General features: G+C 23.7%; 1 protein-coding gene across 1 annotated transcript in view; it reads left to right on the forward strand.

Moving 5' to 3' along the window:
* Positions 1 to 5,668: 5,668 nt before the first annotated feature.
* Positions 5,669 to 14,745, forward strand: part of LOC112602355 (connectin-like) — a 243,929-nt gene continuing 234,852 nt past the window's right edge. Inside the window, exon 1 of the mRNA XM_025350390.1 lies at positions 5,669 to 5,983. The gene's annotated coding sequence lies outside the window, so the exon portion shown is untranslated. The remainder of the gene's footprint in view (positions 5,984 to 14,745) is intronic.

Consider the following 14,745-nt stretch of genomic DNA (forward strand, 5'->3'; position numbering starts at 1 on the left):
AGAAAGAGGTGGCATGTAATTTAATCCCGACTTGTTAAAGTTAAGTCCTCTTTGATGTTCACTAAACTTTATGTCTCATGAGCCTACTTCATTGTTCAGTGCTAATTTTGTTATCACCAAGTTGGTTATGTTATTTTTTTATCTTTTTATAAATTTAACCTCTTATTCATCGTTAATGTGAACAATTAAAATAATTATAAAGTTTTGTGCGTGTGTTAAAATAACTCACTAGTAATGCTGCAGACATCTTATATTAAATCATGAAGGTACTTAGTACATATAGTCATTTCTAAAATCACTTTGAACCCAGTGTACTTTAAATTAATTTAAATTGATTTTTAATTTAAACCAAATTTGTATTAATATCACGGTAGTGGACAGGGACTATGAATAGAGGAGAAAACGTAAATATGACGCCTTTTATTCAGTACACACCATTTTTTTAAAAATATCCTTTGATCAGTATGCGCATTTATTGCTGTTATACTAGACAGTAGTTAGAAGGAAGTAGACTACATAATTATTTTTTCTTAAAGACAGTGCTGAATTAAGTGTATGTGGGCCTCTATAGCAAATAAGTCAGATGGCCCTAATTGGTAAAAAGAAGCATACACTTGTCTTGTATCTCAGTTGTGTTTCTGTACTTTAAATTAAAGAAAAATGTATATACATATATACTATGTTTTATAATTTTATTTATGAAAATATATTTATATTTATTAAATTTTTTTGTATTTTTTCAAAATATAAAAAAAGCCATTCTACGGGTAGAATTTTTTTGAGAGACTAAGCAATGATTATTTTGCTAATAAGTTAATCCGGAACTATTTATAGATTAAAAGTTAAAATCTAACCTATAATTAATATCAATAGACTATAATAATATAAAGTATATAATAATATTATTAAACACTGGCTATAGTTGATTTAATTATTCTAATTTTTTTCATAAATTTTCAAACATTAACTTTGGTAATTAAAATTAATAATGTAAAGTAACAGGACACATATTTAAAGGTACTACGGTTATGTGACAACGGTTAAATATTTGTCTACCGTTGACAAAAGATACGCGAAAACCGGAGTAAAACTTACCTAAATGTTTAACTGTATAGGTACCTACCTACATTGCATAGATCGCTAAACACACAATGAAGGAATATTTATTATTTATTATAGTGAAAGTGTGTATATTTTTACATCACCTTAGATATTATATCAAAATAATAACAATATGTAGTAACTACACTACTGGATATTTTTTTTTTAGTATTAACAAACACAAATATGCAAAACAATAAATATAAAAATAAGTGAATTTATAAACATAACTATTGTATATTAGTTATTACTATAAGTTTTAAAATATTAAGCCTTTTTTTCTTTTTCACAGGTACGGACGATGGATCAATTTTCTACGTTATATACCTAAGTATAAAAAAATCTATACGACATAAACGTTGCTGTTTTCTGTTGCATTATATTAATATATTATATCATACTATTACATTTATGTATTTAATATCTATAAATGATCGCAGTAGCGCAATTTAAATGAAAAAACTAGGAGTACTATTTATTTTTTCAGTTAGTCTGCTAATAGCTTAAATTATGGTTGTGTTAATTTCAAAACTGGTCGTGCTAATCACCCTCAAGTAACCCTCCGCTCTATCTAACGGATATGTGTAACTTAAGTAAAAATAAAGTTCACGATGGTAATAGATGTCATAAGTTATGGTTTTAGCATAAAATACCGGGTTTTATTTGAAAAATTGAATAGTTATCTCATTGAAAAGTATCAACAGAGTATATTATAATAAATTTAAGATAAATTATTTTGGTGTTTTCTATGCTATAGATAGACATTAATGTTTTTTAATTTTTAAGTTTTTAAAAAATATATTTTGATATAATTTACATAATGTTGTTTCTATTACCGAGAAAAAAACTTGAATATTGAATATGGAATTATTCTTAAGTTGTTAAATATTAATATTTTAATTTTTGAGCATTTTAACTTAAAATGTTGATGTTACTTTGAATAAATAAACATTTAGTTTAATAAAAACAAATTATAAAATATTCTTATAAGTAGAGATTGACATTCCATTTCCGTTCAGAATCATTTTTTCATATTTCATGATTTATCGTTGAATTTAAATTTAACATGTCCGTTATAATGATTTACTTATAATATGAACTACACTCGAATCCTTTTATATAATATGCTTTCCTGGTTTTTTTTTCAAAATCATTATTAATTTAATTTAATTTTTTATAATGAAATGATAAACAAAAAAAATATTAATCATTTTTATAAATTAAAGAATTTTTTATTTATTATTTTCAATAGTTTATACTTCAATTTATGATTTATTTTTTATTATATGAAAGCAGATAATAGTAGCAATTCGAATTTGGAAAAAATTAATAAAGTAGCTTAATTATCGATTTAAAAAAGGCGTTCTTATTGTACAATTTTTTAACTAGGATGATGATAATTTAAATATATTGAATTATTTACAGACAAATATTGTTATTTTGAAACGATTTACATTTTTAAGATTTATCAATATTATTATTGATTTATTATATTTTATATACCTATTAATGTATTAGGTATTAAATTATTGATGCTGTAACTAATATTTAATTATATGGAAGTACATTAACATATAAAATTGAAAATATTAAATCTATGATAACTGTATTACTATGGTTGGTCAACGAGCATAAATGTTAATAATTATAAATAGATAAAATAACTTCGTACTAATTATTGTATAACTCATCAAATCGAATTTGAATATATTATTCAACAAAACCTTACAAAAACAAATAATACAACAAATTTATTTTGAAAAATTGATTTACTCAAGAAAACGCAATGAAAATTAATTATTTAATTATATTTTCTATTGTTTCAATAAAAATAATTAAAGAAAGTGTTTTTTTAATATCAATAATAAAAGAAAAACATAATAGACGAATTTCTGTTACAAGTTGACTGTTAGTGTTTAAAATTATTAAACATTGAATCACATTATACCTACCATTTTATTTCGCACTGTAGTGTAACATTTATAGACTTCGAGCATTTCTTTCAGTTGTACCATTTACGTATAGTGTATGAATGTTTACCATTCCATTAACTTTATTTATAAGCGTTTATTATTCACAGCCATCAATGGTGTTTAATAAATTACATAGAATATGCAATTGAAAAGATTATATTATATTAAACATTTATACATGATGTATCATGAAGATATCATGATTTAACATTAAAGTTATATTTGAATGTATTGAATCATTGTGATACACATTGTAAAACGTTGCACGCACACGTATAATTAAAAAATTGTCGTCAGGGGACAATATATCATGATAATTCATATTCTTTAGAAATAACACTATGGGTCAGTGAAAATGAGGATTTTTTTTCGAGATGATTTTATTTTGTAAATTAATTTCATTATATACTTCATAAATTACGATGTTATATACGTACACCACTTCTGCAGGTGACGGAATATTTTATAGAAACCAATAATTTATTGTTTTAATAGTTTTTTCACTTCCTAAGAAATAACTAATATTTGGATATGATTGCTGATCTAAAGATACAAAATAAGTTCTATTTTGGTTACATTTTTAACCTATTAGGTATGTAACATGTTAATAACACTGTGTTTCTAGTGTATTAAACTTATTATACGAAATATAATGCTACTCTAAAAGAGTTAGCGTTATGAATTATCCCTGAAAATTAGAAACATCAACATAACGTGATATGAAAATACTCATTTTTAATTTTCAATGTGTAAAAATGCAATTTAATGCATCAATTTTATTATTCTTAAAAGATAACATTATATAAAAAATAATATGAAATCACTTAATATACTAGGTACTTAACCTATTCTTATGTTTTAAAAATGTTGTTCCTGTAACTGATTAAATATAATTAATATTTTAATATAGATGTAAGTGGTGTAACTGATTAGAGCAGAATTCCCAAATTTAATTGTATTGTAAAATAAAAGTGTTCAGATCGTATATAAATATGTAATATTATTTAAAAAAAGGTGGACTATGGGTGTATTTTAATGCACGGTAACATCATTGTTGACGAAAAACTATTCTGAGTGGAGACGGTGTATTAAACCACATCAATAAGTATATTATATATTGTGCAATGATTTTTGATATTATTATTAAAGCTATTTATTGTATTATTAATTATACAGTAGGTTGCAATGATTTTATCGAAAAAAATTGCATTTAAAAATATCATTGTTTGTTTAAAATAGAATGATATACGTAAAAGTCTTATGTTTCTTCACTCCATGAATAATGTTTTTTAACTATAAAAATATAATGAATTATTTATAGATTAAATATATAATTTAAAATTTGAACTTAAAATATCTATAAGAAAATATAAGCTTATATATTTTTCATAGATTTTTTTGATTTCAGTATGAACTATTTATGAGAAACTTTTTATCATATTTTTAAGCTTTAACTATAAAAAATGTTCGTTTTAAAAATGTTCAATTGAAAAAGGATTTGTAAATTTTCTGGTTTTGAAGAATTCTGTCAACATTTGAACTTTAGATGCTTATAAAAATAAATTGTACTTTTGTATTTTAAAAATATTTATTTATCTTTAAGAAAATCTATGTGAGATCTTGTTATAAGATTTTCAAATATTTCTACTAAGTAAATAATTTTTTATAGACATTTATAAAAAAAAAAAAAAAACGAAAAGAAATTAAAAAATTTTGAATGTCTATTATTATAAACTCTAAAAACAGAAGAAATATTTTAAAAATTGTATCATCTACAGAAAATAATCATATGAACATTTAGTAAAAATTTAAAACATCTACGGTTATTCATCTTCGAATTACAAAAAAAAAAAAAATAACAAATAAAATATATTGAATGACATTTGAATGCTGAAATCTGGATTTTCATAGAAATTTCTGTTTTTAATTAATTTTCTGTTTGTATTTCTCAATTTCTTGAAAAATAGTTAGGTACTGTTTTTAATTTTAATTTTTTTGAAGTACAAATCAGATCCGATTTGTTATTCAAAACCATTCTCTATGTTGAAAATCGAAACATTTTTCGACTTGGTATTAATCGTGTAAAAAAAAAAATTGTCATTGTATAATCAATAACTGAACCAAATTTTGAATTTAATTACGAAAATAATTAAATACATTTCATCAAATTCAATTTTTTTTTAAAACAAGGACTAAAAATTTGTTTTAGGAGTGAAATGGCTACTTTTCATCGCACTCTCAGAATCTTTTACCGTACCAACTGATCGGGAGATCCACGGTCGGTCAGAATTTAATTAAAAATAAACGAGAAAATAGCATTTCCATCTTTTTAACAATAATAATAATAATAATAATAAGAAGAACAATAATACTATCTACGTGTGCGTTGTGTTGTTGTGCGTACCTATATACATATATAATACGTCATTGTACGGTAAACATTGGAATTTATGTTTTCCGATGTTGCGGCGCAAAGGGATGGGACGAAAGGTTTATCCTTCGGTCGGTGGCTCACTCTGCTCCGCCGTTCGACCGACCGCCACGAGGTTTATAGCCGGTGTTGCCCGAGGTCTGCGATCAGTTCCCGCGCTACCGCAGACATCGATTCACGAACGTTGCTGTTAATTCGAGCTCGTTCGTCGTATACGCAAGTCGTGCGCACCGTGTATCTGGTTGTTTCTGACGGAAAATTTCACGCGAATTCATCAGTCGTCCCACGATTTACCGTGACCACGCGATGGATGAGTGAGATATTATATATCGCCCGAACAGTTTATTAACGACACGATTTTTTTTTTTTTGCAAATTGTTTAGTAGACATTGTCGTCGTATAGATCATAATATATCGTTGTATCATTCGAATCGTTCGACGATCAACGACGGTTCGTCGCGAAAATTGTCGCATCAAAGTGAGTAATCTAAAGAAACGCCATCCCCCTCCTATCATTCCATTATCCGTAAAAATGTGATTTCGACCATTTTAGAAACGCGTAAAACGTGTAATATTACGATGGTTATTAGAAACGTGTTACAAGCCTTTCGAGTTCTTTGGTATCTCGTAAACTACAACATATTAATTCAAAATTAAACCGGTAAATTTCAATCACGACATAATAGAGGTGTACCCATGTTTTGGACCAAATATAATAATGAGAATATGCGTACCACTAGACAAGTGTTATTCGATGTTTGACTCAGAACTATTGTTTGAAAGTACCTATACCTATAAATAATCAATTTAGAATGTGTTTTCATCGTAATTATTAAATAGTGTTGGGTTTTGTTGTATTGAAGTTCATACTTAAGATATTGTGGTTATAGTAGAATTTAAAAATTTTAAATATTTATTTATGGAATCATAATTGTATGGCTTAATTGAATTAGTTATGTTAACATAATTAAAATAAGGTGTTATCATTTGAATATTTGAAATCATTTTTTATACAATTACTGTGCTTGTAGTTTGTACAATATTTTTGTTAAAGTAAATATAATTTAAATTTAATGATAATTAATTTTTATTTATTTAAAACATCAATAAAAAAGTATTTTTTTTAAACTTAAATCCAATAAATTATAATTTATGATAATATTTTTAAATATTTAATTTAGTTATCAAATTTTTTGTTTTGAAATGAATCATAGGTAAAACTAACCACTGAGTACTTATCTACTTTTTGCTAGGCACTTAAAATCTAAAAATATAATTGATTTATAAATTATGTTAAATTTTTTAAAAAGTTAGATTCTAGCAAATTATATACATGAGAATATTAAATTAATATATTTTATATTTTTATACATACATTACATGTATATTTATGACTAGACATATGAATTAAAACATTATATTTTTATACTATATAAAAGTATAATGTAATATTTTTAATATTTATTTTTAATTTGAATGGTTATTATTATCATTTTGTAAGAAGTTTTAATAATACTGAATACTGATATAAAAATAAGTATTTGATTATTTTATAAATATCAAAACAAATTCTTATGTGAAATAACAAAATATTTTAAAATTTTACTTTGTGGAATTATGTATTTTGAATGATCGAACGTTAAAAAAAATATAGAGTTGAGTAGAATTTATCATTGACCTCTGGGATACATGAAACTTTTCGTACAAGAGTTAAGTGCCAAAGTTCTACAATTTCCGCATAAACACGTCATACGTACACATAATTTTATCTACAGATGTGTAGAGCAAGTAAAAATATATTTGCTGTTGACAAATATTTACTAACTTTGATTTACATTAAATTCAAAAAGTTTAAGATGATGTTTTAAGAATTATATCTATGTTTAAAAACCTTTAATTTATCGAGAAAAAACGCAAAAATAGATACAAATAAGTTTTAAAAGTCAATACAAATTTAGGTAAACAGTCATATAAATATATGATTTACAATATTTCAAATTAAAAATGACTAATGAGTAATTTGACCTTTAACTGTAATAATTTTTAGTTAATTTTTAAATTTGTTGTGATTATATCGAAAATATCGCATATTTGTATGTGTTATTTCAATGAAAACCGTAAAATGTTTTGGAATTTACAATACACTCCAAAACCTAGTATGTATAATATATTTTTAAATTGTTCAATGTTATACTTATAAAAGTAAAGTGAGCATCCTATTTAATAGTATCCACATTAATATTAATATTTAATAGTACTGACTCTATTAATTAGTTCAAAATTCAAAATTCTAGATACTACTGTGTAGTGGCGTATTTAGATTTTTGTCATGGTGGTGGGGGGGATATGACTTAATAAATGAAGATATCAATGAGAATATTGTACAATATATTATAATATTTTAATTCATGCAAATTTAATCAATTATTGATAAAAAAAAAAAAAAAATAATATTTTTTTAAATAATATGATGACTAATTATTTGTGTGCATATAGCCTATGGGGGGGGGGATGAATCCCTTTGATCCTCCCCGTAAATACGCCACTGCTATTGTGGAATATTTTACTAAATCAAAAAAGTGCCGATGGGTATTGACTAATTTTTCAGTATTTATAGCATTAATTTAGTGTATTTAATCAAATTTAATCAATGGTTATACGAAATTGAAGTAATGCATAATTACTTATATTACTTTACGTGAAAGCATGTATATTTTTCTTCAGTATTTCTAATGGCGAGGAAATACTTTGAGAAAAACTACTAACATATTGTAAAAATATTATTAAATTGACAGAAATCCATTTTAATGAATCAAAAACGTGAGGCAATACGATTTTTCCCTCCCATAATATGACCGTGTTTTTACAATTTAAAACATAGATATTTATTTTGAAAAGTTTATCTAAACATTAAGGAAATAGAATTAGTATGTTTAATTATTTTGTTAACTTTTTAATTTAAAAATGATTGTGCTGATCCATAATGGTTATCACGGTAAATATTACTTAAGAATTGTATGTTCGATTCTCATTTGAAAATGAAATTGATAGTTTACTAAATCGTAACAATTTATTAAATATTTTAAATTGATAATTAATTTCTATGTTTTCAACTTAAATACAGTTATCTTAATCAAATATTAACAAATCATATTATGAAGATTATGTTATATATGTATAGATTTTTAAATATTTTAATTTATTCCTTGTTATTACTGGCCATAGAAGTATTATTTAAAACTTTCTAGATATTCTCTAGGGGAATTTAAAATGGGTTTGTCGATGAAAACTTCAAGATCTATTTTTAGTGATAAAAATTACCACTTTACGGAGACTCTGTCTAGCTTGACCGTAGGGATCAGCAAGTACGTTGTAAACTTGTTGTAACTTTTGATTTTTAAAACTTTGAGTTTAGTTAAGTTTACTAAATCTATAATAATATTTATATATAATATATATTATAAACATTTATTTTATCTTTAATATGATAAGAATAACTATGTTTGTGTAAAAAAAAAAAAAAAAAATGTACTATGCTAAAATATAAACTAATATTATTGTATTTACATCTTAAAAACATATTACAGTAAAAATATATAAATTTACATTTTCACATACATATTTGTCATTGTTAGATAATATTTGGATAATTTAAAATGTTCTATGAATAATATATAATTATATTAAACCATATAGATAACATTTGAATATTTGAATATTTTACCAGTATTTATTATTTAGATTATCATTTATAAACTAATTAGAATCATAAAAAGTGTTTAAGTTATGAAAAAACTGCTAATTGTTTAATTGTAAAATACTTTTAAATAATTTTATTTATCAATTTCTTTGTAAAAAAATACTTATAACTACTGATGAAATTTGCTCCTTGTGTTTATTTATTATTAGAGTTAATGTTTTATTTAAGGATAATTAATGTTGTCTATAAACTTGATAGTTGTTGGTGGTTAATTAGTAACGTAAAATCAGACCATAAAATATTAATTTAAAGTATTATTTTTATTACTTACCAAATAACAAAGTTTTAAATTTGTTTTTAATAATGAGTCGAGCAAAAAAAAAAAAAAAATAATAATAAAAAAAATGTCTAATTTTAGTTTAATTAGTTTATATTATATAGATAAATACTAAAATACACACAAACATATACTTATATTTATTCTTTGAAATCAAATAATTTATACATTTATTTTAATTATTTTTAATTAATTTGTTTTGTTAACTATAAACATTATAATATATTATTTATTTATCTAATATGATTATTTTCTGTTTACTCACAATACTTTGAAAAACTTTTATTTTGGTTTTGTTTTTAAATTAAATACAAAAAAATAAATATTAATATTAAAATGATTTTCCAGTGTATAAAATAGTTTTTAAACTATAGGTATTAAAAATGTTTAATTTGATTTCTTAAATATTTTTCTTGTTTTAGTATTATTTTTATGCACTAAGTTTAAAGATATTATAAAAATGCCATTACCAAATCGACATGATATAACTGCTCTTTGACATGAACTATTGAGTGGATCTAATTTTCCGTCAATTTGGAAAGTATCAATTTATTGGAAGGGCTCCTAATACTCATTTCATATTGGGGTCTTATAGTTCACATACAAAAGGAGAACACACACCCACGGTCGACTTATATTTGATCAGAATTTTTATTTCTCCAGAGACCATGTATATAACTTTCTCTTTCTCTCCCTTTTCTTTTACCCTTCCCTAATTTCTTTCTAGCCCCAGTGAATATCCACTGGGAAAAACACACGGCAATGGTTCTTCCATTAATTTGCCCTCGACATCTCTTGTATATATATACAGTAACGCCGCAAAATACTAGTAAAACTTTGATTACCAGACCTAAAGTGTTTTTTCTCTTGAACCCGTTTCCTTTTCTCTTTACTTTCCGACAATAAGCATATTGCAAGGCTTCATAGTATGGCTATAATGTTTCTAAGTTAATTAAAAATTATTTTATGCTGATTGTGTACAACTCATATCACATCATTTTAGTATTTTCTTATTAATATTTATTACTCATTACATTTATAAAATCTTAATTCATTTTAAATAAAACGTGATTTCTTCAATAGTGTGAATTAATTTTTGGCACGCTTATAGTTGTTTTGAGAATATGATGACATTGAAAGAAAAAAATTGTATGAATTTTAAATTGATTTAACTAAAAAAAAAAAAAAATAACGTGACAGATAGTAATTATAAATAATGTCTCTGAAATTAACAAACGTATTCAAATGATATACCTATTTCTCACTGTCATTATTTAAATTTAAATTTTAACTTTAAATTCTATTGAAATTAACAATAATTGAGTTTTTGTTTACTAATTTTATTTTCAAGAAGGTGCAACAGTTATACCACGTTTATGAAAAATATTTTTATAAAGGAATAAAAATTAAGCCAAATATATAAAAAGTAGTTTTGAATGTAACAACAAAAGTATCTATACTGTAAATTTATACACATTCCGATTTATATAATATGAAAAATTAATATTTACAATATTCTATTTCCTTAAAAAAGATATAAGAAAAAAAATGAAACAGACTGGAAAAATGTTAAAAAAACGTACTGCAAAATAAATCAATTAATTAAGTTTTAATTTCATTTTATGATCTGATAACTGTACTATTGTTATACTGTAATTTGTGAAAATTTTGAAAATGGTATTAAAATTTTTTATAATTATTATTAAGTAAACTAATCTTATCTAAATCACATGATGTAACTTTTATAAAAATATACATGTATAAACTTTATATTTAACCAAAGCTGTATAAAATGAAGGGAATTTATACTACTGTTGTATATTATTGTAAATATATAATTTAAAAACATTCAATTTTTGTGGATCGAATTTAGCAAAAATACTGATTATCGAGATGCAGTATTTTTAGTAATTAACTTAAATATCATGTGGCCAAGTAATATCGTTAAATTTTGATGTTGGTAATAAAAAAATAGTGGAACTGACATAAAAAAATTCTAAATACTATCAGTTCTAGTGTCTGTCACATAGTTTTTTAGAGAGCTCACATTTATATTTGTGTTAGTGCTATAGTATACGTATGTATTAATATTATAATGCGATATTTTTGATTCAGTGGGGTAAATATTATGATTTTTTTTTTTTAATGCGTCATCACTACCCACCCAAAACTATATTGTTAAAAATTGTAGCACCCTAATGGTCGTATTAAATATATAGTAAAGTAGGTTGTATAGTTTTATAATGACAGACGACATATTAGGGGAAAACTATTTTGAAATATTGGATTAAATTTAATTTGTATTAAATGTACCGATTTAAAATATTTAAAATCTAAACCGGAGTAATTATAATATATTCATAAAAGTATGTACTATTAAAATTTTCAAAAAAAAAAAAATATATATTATTATTTCATCATACACATTATTACAATTTTAAATAAATATATATTTATTATGTATAATATACACTGTATAGTTTACATAAACAGTTTATATAGTTATATAGTTTAGTTTATATAAACAAACATGTATAAATATTATACGTTTTTATATAAATACATAAATATTTTCTAAACAAATGAGACAAAGATGTTGCAAGATAAGTGTTAAATATAAAAAAAAAGACGTTATAATTATGTAACATTTATTATAAACTTAAAAACATAAAAAACCTATTACTTAAGAAAAATTAATAAAATTGAGTAGTCTGTATATAATAAATATAAAAATATACGTACTTAATAATAAAAGTTGAAACAAAAAGTTTTTGGTTTTTTAGTTTTGCTCATGTTTTTATAATCAATCGATAATCCTTTAAAAGTGTATATAAAACTTGATATTTCTTTATTAAGAACTATCTATTAGATATATATTTTCTAAAATTATCAATTATTTTTATTATTTATTGAACTTAAAAACATTTATTTACATCTATAAATATTAAATTTTATTTTACATGAACTGAATACTTTAAACTTTGTATCAAAATTAATTTAATTTCAATATTTTATTAAACTTAGTTTAAACAAGAAGAGTTAGAAATTAATTGTAAATGTAAAGAATATCTGTTTTTAATGTTTTGGTATAGTAAGTTCCAGCTTACGATTTAATTTCCAATATTGTTCGTTGACTTGTGAATGGTTCTTTTTGAATATCTAGTTCAAGTATAAATCAATGAAAAAAGTTAACGAAAATTAAAATATTATGGGGAATTAAATATTAAAATATAATATAATAATAATTATATATATATTATAATTTTAGGTATACCGACTTAAGATAAGTCTAAATATAATAATATAAACACTGGCAAATGTATTATTTACCCTGCCAAATATGAAATAATATGTTAGATACACATTTAATTTAAATTATATTGCATCACATTAAAAATAAATAATTAATAAATAAATGATTTTTGCATATGTGGTACATTTACTTTAAAATATCTGTGTAGACGATTGCACCGTAAAAATAATCAATTTCTATTCATAAAACATATTTTATGAAATCGATAAACCGATCTGTAAGGATATTCAATTCCTATGGTTCTCATAATAAACATGAGTATTTTTGTTATGAAAAGAAGTTATTTTATTCTAATATAGTTATTGTTATTGTAGTGAAGGGTGCATCTAACGCCAAACGGCTGACTGGCTTAGCGTATAATAATAAGCAACAATTCATTGCAATGCGTCTAGTTGTAGAGACAAATTGCAAACATTTTTGACCCCGTTAGTCAGCTGTGGTTCATGGGCCATTAAAATACGCGAAAGTGTCGTGCATGTGTCCCTTATTAACGGTACATTAACCACGGCATAATGCCGGTCACCATCTATCGTTTGGTAACAGGAAAAAAATAATATAATCGTTGATTTTGAATGCATAAATTTGAGTCTTATTCTATTCTATTATTATGAAAAAAATTGCCCTATTACAAAACCAGGAACGGTATTAGAGGTCTTTTAATGCGGAAAAATGGTCCGATATTTTTATATTATACACAGTAACAATGAATGTTTCGTTAAGAGGATTAACTGTAACAAAAACGGTGGTTATGGTTTTGGTTTTCTGAGGTTATCATACCCTTTTATCCGGGCCGCGTTTAATCCGGCTATATTTGAGTGTACCTACTTATGATTCTGTACCATATACAGTCATACAGACATTGTCTATGCACCTATACATACTTTATTCCTAATAATTATTATTGGTTTTGTTATATGTGTAAAATACAGCACGGTTGATATAAACAAATACACGTTAAACAGACGGACGGGTTGTTCTTCATATATTGATAAAATGTCTACTTAAAACTATATATTAAAATATATATTCAGCCTTTTTTTTTGTAGGAGAAAAAAATTGTAATTTTAACTTGAGCTGTAATTATTTACAGAGCGCTTATTGCTTACGTTTGTTTTTTTTTACTGTATTGGATGTCGTTAATAAAAATATTTTAAAATTTCCTATAGGTACCACTGCCAACTGGCTGTACCGAACTCCACGGAGAACTCAGGCCATGACTTATAATTAAACCTTATAAACTAAAAAAAGTATTAACACCCATTAATTATTAAAACTCCAATTATCCATTTACACAATTCGTATAGTTCGCATAGTTTATACACCGAACGATATGAATAAAACACAGTAACAAAGCGCAACATGTTACGTATAAATATAATTAGAAAAACAAGGCCAGTGGAATCAAATTTTTGGGAAATAACGATTTCGGTTTTGTTGTTTTTATGAACTGAGCTCGAACTATAAAAATTATTCAAAAGAAAGCAAGATATTATAAGCCATATTTGTGTTAAATTAAAAAATATATTTAAATATCCAGATTGTTTTCAGTGCACCGACTTTGTTATTAACCACTCATTTTTATTTATGTTTTATATTGTTTCAATTATTGTACTTGAGCAATGACGAAACATTTATTATACTGCTTTTAAGGTGTGATCAATTTATTTAATTTACATAATGTTCTTGAATTTGAAAAATATAAGTAGGTAAAAATATTGTAGTTAAATATATTGTATTATATTGTATTATAATACATTTTTAAACAATAATATTTGTGAACAAATTAATAATTTTATAGTTTTTTACTTATGAATTATCAACAAGTGAATGCGAAATATTATTATATTATATTGATTATTATCTTTTAGTATACTTCATCAAGTTTATCCT

The sequence above is a fragment of the Melanaphis sacchari genome, unplaced genomic scaffold (genome assembly GCF_002803265.2).
Source record: "Melanaphis sacchari strain LSU unplaced genomic scaffold, SCAv2.0 Contig86_pilon_pilon, whole genome shotgun sequence".
NCBI lineage: Eukaryota > Metazoa > Arthropoda > Insecta > Hemiptera > Aphididae > Melanaphis > Melanaphis sacchari.